Below are 14,944 nucleotides of genomic sequence, written 5' to 3' on the forward strand. Positions count from 1 at the left end.
TGACCTAGCAATACTACTGAAAGGACCTATATGTATACAAGTATTTATAACAGCTCATTTCTGAGGACAAAGAATTAGAAATTAAGAGAATGCCTATCAGTTGGGGAATGGCTGAACAAGTTGAGGTATGTGATTATGATGGAATACTATTATACTATAAGAAATGATGAGCAGGATGCTCTCAGAAAAACCTAGAAAGACTTGCATGAGCTGATGCAAAGTGAAATGTACTATGTAGAAAGTAATAGCAATATTCTAAAAGGATAAGCTGTGAGTAACTTAGCTATTCTCAGCAATACAATAATTCAAGAAAACTCTGAAGGACTTATGACGAAAAATGCTATTCATCACTCATCCTGAAAAATGTTAAATCTATATTACCCTATGGAGAAAGAACTAATGATGTCTGAATACAGATTTAAGCATACTTTTTTAACTTTATTTTTTTGAGGGGTTTTTTGTCTATGTTTTTTTTTACAATATGACTATTATGGATGTGTTTTGCAGGACTGCACATGTATAACCTATATTGAATTGCTTGCCTTCTCAATTGGGTTGGGGAGGGAAGAAGGAAGAGAATTTGGAACTCAAACTTTTTAAAATGAATGTTAAAAATTGAAGATTTTTACAAATAAATGGGGGAAATACTAAATAAATGACATATATATATATATATATATATATATATATATACACACATATATGTGTGGAACTTTTATGATGAAATGGGTCTTTACCTGTGACATTGTACTTTCTTACTGGGTTATATCATCTAAGTCAATATTGTAATATAATAAAAAGTACCATGTAGTTTATAATTAAAAAATCATCTACCCAGCAGAATTGAGTATAATTCCTCAGGAGAAAAAATAATATTCAATGAAATATAAGACTTTCAAATATTCCTAATGCAAAGACCAGAGATGAATGGAATTTTGATTTTCAAATACAAGACTTAAGAGAAGCATACAAAGTTAAACATTACAGAGAAAGCATAAGGGAATCAATAAGTAAACTGTTTACATTCTTACACGGAAGATGATGCTTGTAACTCCTAAGAACTTTATCATTATTAAGACAGTTTGAAGAAGTATACATAGACAGAGGGCTTGGGTGCAAGGTGACTATGATGGGATTATTTTTTAAAAAAAATAAGGGGTGAAAAAGAGGGCTGCACTGGGAGAAGGGGGAAGAGAGGAAGAACAGAGGAAATTATCTCACTTAAAACAGGTGCAAAGGGAAAAGTGTTTGCAATAGAGGAAAATATGGGGGGGGTGAACACCTTTGAACCATATTCTTACCAGCATTGCTCAAAGGGAGAATAACATGCACATTCAGTTAAGTATAAAAATCTGTATTACCGTACAGGAAAGTAGGAAGGGAAGGGGATAAGAAAGGGAGAGGAAGGATTAAGGGAGGTAGCAGTCAAAAGCAAAATAAACTTTAGAGGAGAGATAGATAAAAAAAGAAAGAAAGAAAGAAAAGGATAAACAGGAAAAAACAGAACAGAGTGAAATAGATAATTAATAATCATATCTGTGAATGATAATGGTATGAACTCACTCATAAAACCAAAGTGGATAGTAGAATGGATCAAAAACCAGAATCCAATAATGTGTTGTTTACAAGAAACACACTTGAAATAGAGAGAGAGGGAGAGAGAGAGAAAGAGAGAGAGAGAGAGAGAGAGAGAGAGAGAGAGAGAGAGGGACAGAGAGAGAGAGAGAGAGAGAGAGAGAGAGAAGGAGGAGGAGGAGGAGGAGGAGGAGAAGAACAAGAACAAGAACAAGAACAAGAATGAGAACAAGAACAAGAACGAGAAGGAGAAGGAGGAGAAGGAGAAGGAGAAGGAGGAGAAGAAGGAGAAGGAGAAGAAGAAGGAGGAGGAAGAGAAGGAGAAGGAGAAGGAGGAGAAGAAGGAGAAGGAAGAAGAAGGAGGAGGAGAGAAGGAGAAGGAGAAGGAGGAGAAGAAGGAAGGAGAAGGGAAGGAGAAGGAGAAGGAGAAGGAGAAGGAGAAGGAGAAGGAGAAGGAGAAGGAGAAGGAGAAGGAGAAGGAGAAGGAGAAGGAGAAGGAGAAGGAGAAAGGAGAAGGAGAAGGAGAAGGAGGAGAGAAGAGAAGGAGAAGAAGGAGGAGGAGAAGGAAGGAGGAGAAGAAGAAAGAGAAGGAGAAGAGAAGAGAAGAGAAGGAGAAGGAGAAGGAGAAGAAGGAGAAGGAGAAGAAAGGAGAAGGAGAAAGAGAAGGAGGAGAAGGAGAGAGCAGGAGAAGAGAAGGAGAAGAAGGAAGAAAAAGAAGAAGAGGAGGAGGAGAAGGAGGAGAAAGAAGAAGAAGAGAAGAAAAAGAAACAGAAAACAGAAGAGAACAAGAACAAGAAGAACAAGAACAAGAAGAAGAACAAGAAGAAAGAAGAAAAGAGGCTGGAGCAGAATCTATTATACTTTAGATGAGGTATAAAAACAAATCACTTGAATTTCTTTAAATAATAAGACTAGAAAAAGAAATTCAAGTGATTAAAATAGGCAATGAGAAAACAAAACTATCACTCTTTGCAGACAATATGATGCTATACTTTGAGAACATTAGGAAATCAACTAAAAAACTAGTTGAAACAACTACTTAAGCAAATTTGTAGGATAAAAAATAAACACATATAGATCATTAGCATTTTTATATATTACCAGTAAAGTCCAGCAGCAAGAGATAGAAAGACAACCTCCACTTAAAATAACTGCAGACAGTTAAAAATACTTGCTAAGACAAACCCAGTGACTATATGAATACAATTAAAAATATTTCACTCAAAACAAAGTCAGATCTAAATAATTGGAAAAATATTAATTGCTTATGAGTAGGCAGAGCAAATATAATAAAGTTCTAAAAATCACAATCCTGCCTAAATTAGTTTATTTGTCCCATACCATACCAATCAAATTACCCAAAACAAAAATTCATAGAGCTAGAAAAAATAATAACAAAATTCCCTGGAAGAACAAAAAGTCAATAATATCAAGGGAATTAATGAAAAAAAAATGTACCAGATCTCAAGGTGTATTACAAAAGCAATAACCATCAGAACAACCTGATACTGGCTAAGAAATATAACAGTAGATCAGTGAACCATATTAGGTACACGATATGCAGTAGCAAATTTCCATAGTAATCTAGTGTTTGACAAATACAAAGAGCCAAGATTTGGGGACAAGAAATCACTATTTGACAAAAAAATTTCTGAGAAAACTGAGAAGCAGTTTGGCAAAAACTAAGTATAGGTGAACATCTCACACTGTATACTGAGATAAGGGCAAAATGGGCACATGATTTAGACACAAAGGGTGAAATCATAAGCAAATAAGAGAATATGGAATAGTTTGTATAACAGATTTATGAGTAAGGGAATAATTTATGACCAAACAAAAAATGAAGAGCATTATGGGATGTAAGATGGAATTTTGATTGCATCAAATTAAAAAGGTTTTGTACAAACAAAACCATCTCAGCCAAGACTAGAAAGAAAGTGAGAAACTGAGAGAAGGGGACTTTACAGAAAGTTTCTCTGATGAAGGATTCATCTCTCAAATATAGAGAGAATTGGGTCAAATTTATAAGAATACAAGTCATTCCTCAACTGATAAATGGTCAGATATAAACATGCAGTTTTCTGAAGAAGAAATGAAAGCTATCTATAGTTATATAAAATGCTCTAAATCACTATTGATTAAAGAAATGCAAGTTGAAGCAACTCTGAGCAATATGACAAAAAAAGAAAATGACAAAGGTTGGAGGGGAAGTGGAAAAATAGGGACGCTGATGACCTCTTGGTGGAATTGTGGACTGATTTAGCCATTTTGGAGAGTAATTTGAAACCATGTCCAAAGGGCTATAAGACTGTGCATACCCTTTGACCCAAAAATACCACTACTAGGTCAATACCCTAAAAAAGATCAAAGAAAAAAGAAAATGACCTATATATATATAAAAAAAAAACCAACTCTTTTTGTGGTTGCAAAGAATTGGAAATTGAGGGGAGGCCCATCCACTGGGGAATGGCTGAACAAGTTATGGTATATGGTTGTGATGGAATACTATTATGCTAAAAGAAATGATGAACAGCATGCTTTCAGAAAACCTGAAAAGACTTAGATAAACTGATGCAAAGTGAAATGAGTAGATCCAGGAGAATATTTTACATAGCAACGGCAATACTGTATGATGATCAGTCATGAATGACTTAGCTATTCTCAGCAATACAATGATTCAAGACAATTCTGAAGCACTTATGATGAAAAAATGCTATCCATCTCCTGAGAAAGAACTTATGGAGTCTGAATGAAGACTGAAGCATACTTTTTTCAATTTCCTTATTATTCTTGGGGTTTTTTTGGTCTGCATTTTCTTTTGTAACATGGACAATATGAAATTTTTTGTATAATTTCACGTGTAAAATCTATATTAAATTGCTTGCCTTCTCAGAGAGGGAAGAGGGAAGGGAGGGAGAGAATTTCAAACTCAGAATTTTTAAAAATAAATGTTAAAATTGTTTGTTTTGTTTTGTAATTGAAAAAAATGTTAAAAAAGAAAGCAAGAAATACAGGAAGTTCTTAGGCAGTGCCAGAAATACAGGAAGTTCTTAGGCAGTGCCAGTTTTGAGGTTGTATCTTTGGCAGTTCTGGGTAACAGAAGTTGGGTACTTAGCCTTCTGGAAAGAGTGTAGTTACTAACTGATATTGGGCTTTTCGAGAGAAAGCATCCCAGAATCCAGTCTTTTAGTGAGAAGGTGTGGGAATGTTCTTGACAGCACCAGCCTCTTAGGGAGAAGATAATCACATTCATTTTTCTGGGAAATGGAGATTCAGCAAAAGTCTATACTATGGTACAAGGAAAAACAAAATCAGGCAGATAGGATTCTGATAAGATGGTGGAATAGGTCAGAAAATTCCAAGCTCTCAAGATTTTCCTCCACAAAAAAGATAAAACAGTGCCCTGGGCAAACATAGAGTGGTAAAAAATAATAAGACAGAGGGGAGAACAGGGTTCCTTCTGGGACAATCAGAGAAGATCTGAAGAAAAACTCCTAGGAGGAGGTTTGGCCCCTGTAAGTAGTAAACACCTGCAGGCTAGTGACCTGTTAAACAACAAGCCACAAACCCTGGGGTTAGCTGGGTGGGGAGGCTCCCTTGGCCCAACAACAGGAACTTTTACCCCTAGGACAATGAGGAGCGTTGGGCGTCTGAGTTGGGTGGAGGAGGGGGGAACGGAGGACCTCTACTGACAAAGAATGTAAGACCTAACTGTGCTGAGGAGCTGCAAGCAAAGACAAGAAGTAACCAGCACACATCTGGTGAGTGCAGAAGCCATGGGATAGGGACACAGTTGACTGTGGGCACTTACAGGAAGCTGGAGGTCTTGGTTTGGGTTCAAAGTCAGAAAAGAGAACTGAAGGAAAATCTGAGGCCAGAGGCACCATCCCCCATACCCCAGGACTAGAAGTGATTACCAAAACTAAGCTATTAAAAAATGCACAGGCAAAGGAGAAAGAATACGACCATAAAAAGTTACTATGGGAATAGAGAAGACTGGGGTTCATTTTCAGAGGAGAATAGTGACACAAAGAAACCCTCTTCTACCCCAAAGAATAATGTCAAATGATGTCAGATAGTCACCTGCCCAAAAAGAATTAATAGAAGAACCTAAAAAAGACTTTAAAAATCAAATGAGACAGATTGAGGAAAAACTAAAAAAAAAAAAAAAAAGAACAATCCAAGAAAAACAAGATTATGAAAAGAAAGTCAACCAATTAGAAAAGGATATCCAGAATTTTAAGGAAGAAAATGACTCCTTGAAAATCAGAATAGGGCAAAGAAAGCCAGTGAAATCATAAGAGATCAGAAATAATAAAACAGAATATAAAGAGTGAAAGAATGGAAGAGAATGTGAAACACCTCATAAGAAAAACAACTGATCTGGAGAATAAATCAAGAAGAGAAAACATAAGAAAAATTAGACTATCTGAAAGCTATCATCAAAAAAAAGGATCTTGATACAATAATCAAAGAAATAATTAAAGAAAATTGTCCTGAAGCCTTAGAACAAAATGGGAAAGTAGAAATAGAAAAAAAAAATACACCAATCAGCACCTGAAACACATCCTATGAGGAAAACCCACAGGAATATTATAGCCAAATTCTGAAACCCCCAGCTCAAGGATAAAATACTATGAGCAACAAGAAGAAAAAAAAACAATTTACATATGGCAATGCTATAATTAGAATGCCACCTAGCAGTAGCAACACTAAAAAACGACAGGTCTTAGAACTCTATATATCAAAGAACAAAAGAACTGGGCTTCCACCTGAAAATATCATACCCAGCAAAGCTAAGCATAATTCTGAATGACAAAAGTGGATATTTAATGAATTTCACACTCTCAGGACTTTGTTTAAAAAATAGAATAATAGAAGATTTGAAGTATAAGAGCCAAGAGAAACACGAGGTACAACCTAAGACCAATTACAAGGGATTCAATAAGGACTGAAGGTTTACTTTTTATGTATGAAAAATGTAAAATGTATGTCTGAGATTGTTATTAGTAATTGGAGAGTTAATAAGAAAGATTGGGGGTAGCCCTGAGCATGATATGACTTCAAAAAGTAAAACAATTGAGAAACAGCTAAAAAGAGTAACTATCTTATACAAATGAGGTACAAGAGGAAGAACCCACACAGAGGAATTAGACAGGGAGGACGGCTGTTAGTTCTGGAAACCTACTTTCATTGGGAATGGGTTTAAGAAAGGAAAATGCATATATATCTAGAAGAACATAAAAGTCTTCTAAATTCAGAAAGAAATAAAATACTAAGGGAATAGGGAGGTGGGAGAGGATAAGGGAGGTATCTTTAGAGGGGAAGGTCAGGGAATAGGTTAAAGGGGGAATATAGAAGGGTGTTCAGATTAATGGGAATAGGATTAAGAAGGGATCCTTGGAGAAGGGGTAGACTAAGTAATAGGAGGGCAAGGTATCGAGTAAAAGTAAAGTAGAGGAGTCAGGAGGAATAGGAAATAAGAGATATGCACAAACATAAAAACAAAGATTAGGAGTAGAATCATTTAGGGAAAGTGTATGTTTATATATGTATGTATGTGTATACATGTATATGTGTATGAATATATCTGTATCTATATGTAAATATAACCATGTTTAATTGTGGAGAGTGGAGGGGGGAAAGGTGGGGGAAAAGAATAAAGTAAAAAGTATACAGCAGAGAACAAAAGAAAATCTACAAGGAAGCAAAGAAAAGGTGGACTGCTCTCAACACAATGTGTAGTATTTAACATATTGGCTTTCTTGAAATGGAAATTTATTGCTATATATTTTGAATCCTCTCTTACCTTCCACTGTGTATGTGGCATGTTTTTTTTTTCTCTTCTTATTTCACATTTACATTTTAATACATGTTTGTAATGTATTTCTTTTTATTTTCTTATTATGTATTTGTTTCAATAAAAAAATTTTAAACAGTAAAAAACCCAGGCTTTGCCTTCCTTTATTTGCCATGCATTATTTGGAAGGTGCAAGTCTGATCAGAAGTTTGCTGCCTCTAGAAAGCCCAAAGTTCCTTTTATTTGGAAAGGGAAAGGAATCCAGGCCTTTTGTTTAGTACCATAAGGTCTCTATGGTGAAACTGGGACTCACTAGAATTTCAGTGGATTGTCCATTTAATATTCCCAAGTTTGTTTCCCTTACACAAGGAATTCAAACCACAAAATGGCAGTATAATTCTGGAGGATTGTACAAAGCCGTGGAAGAAGGTGGAATTCAGTGGATTCTGAGGTTTCTCACAAGCAATTCTGGGCAGAGCACAATAAGTCAAAGATAGTGATTTCGGGATAGGGAGAGATGCCAAGATCTGACCCTGTCCGTGTAAACCCTGAGTCTGGGGGACTGGGCCATGGGTCAGATGATAAATTACAATGAATTCTAGAGATATGAAATCATGAGCTATGTGAAATCGGGGGGGGGGATTATAATGGAGACATTAATTACTGTGAATGTCATGACTAATATGTTTTAGAATTATTACAAATCTCTTCTCTTTATACCACCCCCTGCTTATCCAAGAAAAAAGTAAACTGCTTACAGGTCATTGAATTCTAATGGCTTTTAAATCCATATTCTATCTTCTAGTTCCCGGGCCCATGTTCTAATGACAAATTATGGAAAACCAGGGAAGAATTTATGTAACTCCAGAAAGGTGACATTTGATTTTTAACATTTTAAGGAACACAAAAATTAATTGTTCTACAAAGTGACTTCGTAATGACCAGTGATGTCAGCCATCCTCCTCCTCTGTCTTAGCTATTCACTGCCACAGTTTATGTTAAAGACTGAGCTAGTATCCCAGTTAGATGGTGCAAATGCTATCTCACATCTAAGGAAAAAGCATTTGCAACATTTTTTTTGTTTTTATTTTTTTTTTGCTAGACAATGGGGTTAAGTGACTTGCCCAGGGTCACACAGCTAGTAAATGTTATGTGTCTGAGGCTGGAATTGAACTCAGGTCCTCCTGAATGCAGGGCCGGTGCTCTACCTACTGCACCACCTAGCTCCCCCCCCCAGTTGCAATATTTTTAACTGAAATTTCAGTATAAAACAAAATCAATGCTTTGGTTACAAACTGGGTGCAGGTGGAGCAGAAGGAAGAAATAAGAAAGCTAGGGGATGGGAGATAGCAAGAAAAGACAATGTTTGTCAAATGCAAAAGAACAAATTTGCTGGAGAAAGCCATTTCATTTTCAATCTCCTAAGAGGTTATTAAAAGCAACATACAATAAAAACTATTTTTATGAGTATTTGACTGTGTCCTTTTATATGACACACCTTTCTAATCTACACACAAGCCAGTCAGAGAGAAATGAGAATGAAAATGAGATGGGAAAAGAAAAAAAAGGCTTTTTAATAACTATTGGAATTCCTGCAACTGGTGTTCTGCAGTGGTCTCATTGAATGACATTGGTAACTCAATTTTATACTCCAGAACAAGAAGCATGGGGGTCACAATTTTTCTATTTTTCTACTTGTATTTTTGATGATTAAAATACCTTTTCAACCTGTTTAGAAATGAATCTAACATATTTTTCTCTTCATAAAGCTACACATATACAGAATAAAGTGAGGGGATTAAAGAGAACCATGAATTCAATACAAAACCTAAACTACTTTAGATAATGGCTTATGAAGTCTATTCTTAAAGGTTTCTATGGAAGGAGCTTTTGAAATTTCCTAATATCCCTCTGAATTTTATTAACCCTTACAATCAAAAAGTCCTAATTTAAATTTTATCTCAACTCTTCCTCTTTAATTGAATGTTTTTTATTGTTCCATGTTTGGCATAATTGTATGCTTTAATTATAGACAAGAAAGTGAATATCAGGATGTCTCTGGGTGAATGGAAATATGCATTTAGACCACTATTATTTACCACTGCCACTGCTGCATTTCTTTGGTCCTTCGGAAAAAGGATTTAGTGACAAACATCAAATAGGTAATTAGGTGGAAGCCCACATCTTAAGAGTAATAAATCCATTCAAAGTTACCTTTTGTAGAATCATCTTCTATTGGCTGCTTGAACAGGGTAATATCCTTAAAAGTACACAGGAACAAGACTACCTTTTCGTGTTCATTTCTAATTGGTGCAATTTGCATATAGAACCAAACCGGGGTTCCTGTAACAAAAATAAGGTTGATTAGAATAGATAGATAGACAGATAGATAGACAGACAGACAGACAGACAGACAGACAGACAGACAGATAGATAGATAGATAGATAGATAGATAGACAGATAGATTAATAAACTGATGGAGATAGAGAGGTGGAGAAATAGGATAGATAGATGGATAGATAGATACATAGATAGAGTAGATAGACATGTATAAAGATAGCTACAGAAAGAGAAATAAAGAACTATATAATGTATAATTTCCTAAATGCTGATAATTACTTTCTTCTTTTCCCTTAAAGGAAAAAAAATTGAAATAATATTTTGATTGCTTCAAAGAAACCACAAGTATCTGTTCTTTGTGCATCAAATTTGTAGTTGACCAGCAATCAAGAAGCATTTATGAAGGATGTATCTGTGCTTGTTACATTAAAAGTTCCACATGGGATTACACAGTCTATTTAATCACTCTATATACATTTTTCAAGTAAGAAATACCCGAACTCTAAGTTCAGACAATGAAGGCCATTTTAGTGCCATGCTAAAAACCATCATATGCTATTATTAAATTGACATACTTATTTCTGCTTTTTAATCTCCCTTACTCTGATGAAGTGATATTTGTTTTCCTTGACATGTCTCATTTCTTACATTTCATTCATTCTGATTTACTCTTCTAGCATATAGTTTATGCTGGTTTTGTTAGTTGCAAGTCCAAAGTAGGTCCAGGAAAAGAGTTGGTTTGAAAATTGAGGAAAAATCTATTACAAGGAAAGATGACTAAAGGAAGCTAATGAGAATGGGGAAGAGGATGCAGTAACTTCCAAAAAGCTTTGTCTGAAGACTGAGATAGGTGTAGACAAAATGAAGGGGAAATAATGGAGGTAATATCACAGGAGGTAGGCTGGACTAGAACTTTAAAACAAGAAGTAATTAGAAGTTAATACAGAAAGCAAAAAGAAACCATGGAAAAGTTTTGAAGCAACAGTGATATGGCTAAAGAGATATATGAAGTTTTTGTTTCCACATTTTAGATGTATATAGTAGAAGGGAAACAGTTCAGAAGAGCTGAAGGGAAGAGACACTTTCATGATCCAAATGTGAGATGAATGAGGACTGAGCCAAATATTTGGTTGTGAGGGAAATTATGGGGAAATAGGGAGAAGAGGAGAGAACAAAAGAGTTTTGAAAAGAGTTTCAATACAAATCAAAGGTACCTTGGAGATCTAGCCCTCAGAGAATGAAGAAGATACAATATTGAGTAAAAGCTTCAGGAAAGAAATAGGAAAGGAATTTTCACCATGTTTAATTAGATTTGATAGCAAGATATTCAAACATACATCCATTAGTTAAGAAATAGAAAGTGAAGGGAAGGAAGAACAGTAGTAGATGTTAAAAGTCTTTCAAATAAAAATGGGTGCTGAAACAATGGAATGAGTGACATATACCAAGGAAAATGAAAAGATACAGCCTTAGTCTATGGTGGATATAGAGCTAATAATGAGAAGGTACCTTCAAAGAGGTACTCAACATAGCAGTTAGATCTGCCTCCCTACAGCTCATAGTATGACAGCATTAAAATCAGAATGCAAAGGAAACAAGTACCTCTATCTCCTCTCTCATTTTGTCACCAGTTTCATGATCTATCCACATATATACCTCTCCTATCCTTTTAGAGTCACCTCTCAGTAGCCTAAAAATCACCTCTTTTACACCCCAGTCCCTTTTATTCCCCTCATACCCAGTCAAAGGATTTTATTATGGCAACCTAAGTAAATGAGGTATCTAATTTTTGACAGTTTCACTTATTGCTTTCCATTTCAAATAAAATTGCACACATGGAGTATTTGATGTGTCACCACTTCTTCCTTTAGCATTGTTTATTTATGTTTCATTGATTTTTTTTATTGCATCTAGCAAACATTTGTACAGGACCTGTGATTTCATTATTATTGTATATTCATCATTGGCAGATAGGTGGTTCAATGGTTAGAGTGCTGGAACTGGGGTCTGGAAGACTTCATTTCAAATCTGGACTCAGACACTAGCTATGTGACCCTGAGCAAGTCACTTAAATCTCTGTTTCATTGTTTCCTTATTTGTAAAATGAGGATAATTAAAGCACCTAGCTTCTAGGGTTGTTGTGAGGATTCAATCAGAACCTAAAAGCACTCTACAAATGGTAACTAATATTATTGTAATATTTAATTAACATTAATATTATAAAGGAAATCCTAATGAGGAAATTTCCTCTGTCTCCAAACCTCAGCACCTGCTCTGGAATATAGAGACTTAGAGAATTACCTAGGGCACTGAGAGTTTACATTGCAGAAAATCACACAACAGGTTTATGTCAAAGGCATCAATTGAATCCAAGACTTTTTGACTCTTCAATCAACTCTCTGTTCAATATGCTGTGGGGCCTCTTTGAAATGTGGTAACATTTCATATAACATTAAATTTCAAATAGTCATGAATGTGTGGGCACTTAACCAGATTTAAGCTGTAAATTTATTTTGATGCTCCATAACTTGATTTTGTTGTAAAAACAATTCTTATTCCCTCAACAAAAAACTCAAATGAAAAGGAAATATTTTATATAAACTTTAATAACTAGCTTTCTTTAATGAAACTATTCTTTTATATTTGGCAATTTGATTCTTCTAAGATTTTTAGGATATTATGAAGTAAAAAACCATATTAACTACTACACTGAGTAGAGAGGATCAACTGGACAAATGTTTCAGCTAACAGCTAACTTTCCTCATGACCAGAGTCACAACTGCAAGAGCCAGAGAAGACAATTCATCCTACAGTTTAGAGTATTGGGTTATAGAGTTATGGGCTTTGAGACAGAAATAGCTGGTTTGAGTACTGACTTAAATATCCTACTTGCTGTGTTACCCTGACTTGGAAATGGAAGACTTATGTTAAAGACTTTATGTTAAAATGCCACCTCAGACACTGATTTGGGTGAGTATGACCCTGAACAAGTCACCGATCCTCTCTCAGCTTCAGTTTCCTCATCTGTAAAAGCAGGATAAAAATAGCACCCACTAGGGGTGGAGCCGAGATGGTGGAGTAAAAGCAGTGACTTGCTTGAGCTCTCCATCAAATCCTTCCAAATGGCTCTAAACAAACTCTAAAGCAGCAGAACCCACAAAAAGACAGAGTGAAACAAATTTCCAGCCCAAGACAACGTGGATGGTTGATCAGAAAGGTATATAGCACTAGGCGGGTAGAGGTATGCAGTTCAGCTTGGGCATGAAGGCAAAACAGGCCTCAGTGAACCTGGAGCAGGCCTCAGAGGACTGAATCATGGCTAGCTGTGGTGGTTTCCAGACTTCTCAACCCATAAACCTCAAAGACAACTTAGGTCAGTAAGAAATGTCTGTGACTGTGGTGAGAAAGAAGCTTGGTCCCAGCCCCAGTCCCTGTGCTTGGCCCCGGGGTGGTGGCTGCTTCCATAGCTTCTGGCCCACAGATGGAGGGGGAATCCAGTGGCTGGTCAAAGGGGGATTGCAGGGATCTCTTTACTGGTAGAGGATTCTCTTGCTTTGCCTGTGCTTGGATTTGGGTCACAGTTCTAGTTGGCTGTCATGGGGCGAGGAGGAGTGATGGCATGATGGAACTTGTAGTGGTAGTGAAGGGGGAATCCTCTTCACAGTTCGAAGGCAGAAAAGGGCACTTGTGGTCACTCATAGTCCATAGCACAGGCCAGGAAGGGAGTAAACACCTCACCCTTGATCATACCAGCTTGGAAGAACTAAAAATGTACAGGTCCCTAGAAGTACCTCTGAAAAGAGCTGCACAAAACCCCTGCAGCTTCAGACAGTACATTCTCCATGCTGAAAGTAGGCCCCTGCCTTAACAAAGAGTTTATAACTCAAATAATCAGCTGGGATCATGAGCAAACTGTGCAAAAAGTTAGACCATAGAATCTTTCTTTGGTGACAAAGAAGATCAAAACATACAACCAGAAGACAACAAAGTCAAAGCTCTTACATCCAAAGCCTCCAAGAAAAATATGAATTGGTCCCAGGCCATGGAAGAGCTCAAAAAGGATTTTGAGAAGCAAGTAAGAGAAGGAGAGGGAAAACTGGGAAGAGAAATGAGAGTGAGGCAAGAAACTCGTGAAAAACAAATCAATAGCTTGCTAAAAGGAGACCCAAAAAATACTGAAGAAAATAACACCTTAAAAAGTAGCCTAACCCAAAGGGCAAAAGAGATCCAAAAAGCCAATGAGGAGAAGGCCTTAAAAAGCAAAATTGACCAAATAGAACAGGAAGTACAAAAGCTTACTGAAGAAAATACTTCCTTAAAAATTAGAACACAGCAATTGGAAGCTAGTGACTTTATGAGAAAGCAAGACACTGTAAAACAAAACTAAAAGAATGAAAAAAAATAGAAAACAATGTGAAATATCTCATTGGAAAAACAAATGGCCTGGAAAATAGATCCAGGAGAGAGAATTTTAAAATTATTAGACTACCTGAAAGCCATGATCAAAAAAAGAGCCTAAACATCATCTTTCAAGAAATTATCAAGGAAAACTGCCCTGATATTCTTGAACCAGAGGGCAAAATAGAAATTGAAAGAATCCACCAATCTCCTCCTGAAAGAGATGCCCAAAGGAAAACTCCCAGGAATATTGTAGCCAAATTCCAGAGTTCCCAGGTCAAGGAGAAAATATTGCAAGCAGCCAGAAAGAAACAATTCAAGTATTGCAGAAACACAATCAGGATAACACAAGATTTAGCAGCTTCTACATTAAAGGACCGCAGGGCTTGGAATATAATATTCTGGAGGGCAAAGGAAATAGGATTATAGCCAAGAATCACCTACCCAGAAGAACTGAGTATAATCCTTCAGGGTAAAAAAAAAGGTCTTTCAGTGAAATAGGGGACTTTCAATCATTCTTAATGAAAAGACCAGAGCTGAATAGAAATTTTGATTTTGAAATACAAGACTCAAGTGAAATATGAAGAGGTGAACAGGAAAGAGAAATCATAAGGGACTTGTTAAAGTTGAAGTGCTTACACTCCTGCATGGAAAGATGATATTTGTAACTCATGAGACATTTGTCAGTATTAGGGTAGCTGGAGGGAAAGAAGTATATGTATGTATAGGTAGATAGATAGATAAATGGCACAGGGTGAGTTGAAGATGAAGGGGTGTTAATTGGAGAATAAAATTAAGGGGAGAGAGAGAATTATACTGTGAGAAGGAGA

Source organism: Phascolarctos cinereus, unplaced genomic scaffold (assembly GCF_003287225.1).
Source record: "Phascolarctos cinereus isolate Bilbo 61053 unplaced genomic scaffold, phaCin_HiC Scaffold_3;HRSCAF=262, whole genome shotgun sequence".
In the NCBI taxonomy this organism is placed as follows: domain Eukaryota; kingdom Metazoa; phylum Chordata; class Mammalia; order Diprotodontia; family Phascolarctidae; genus Phascolarctos; species Phascolarctos cinereus.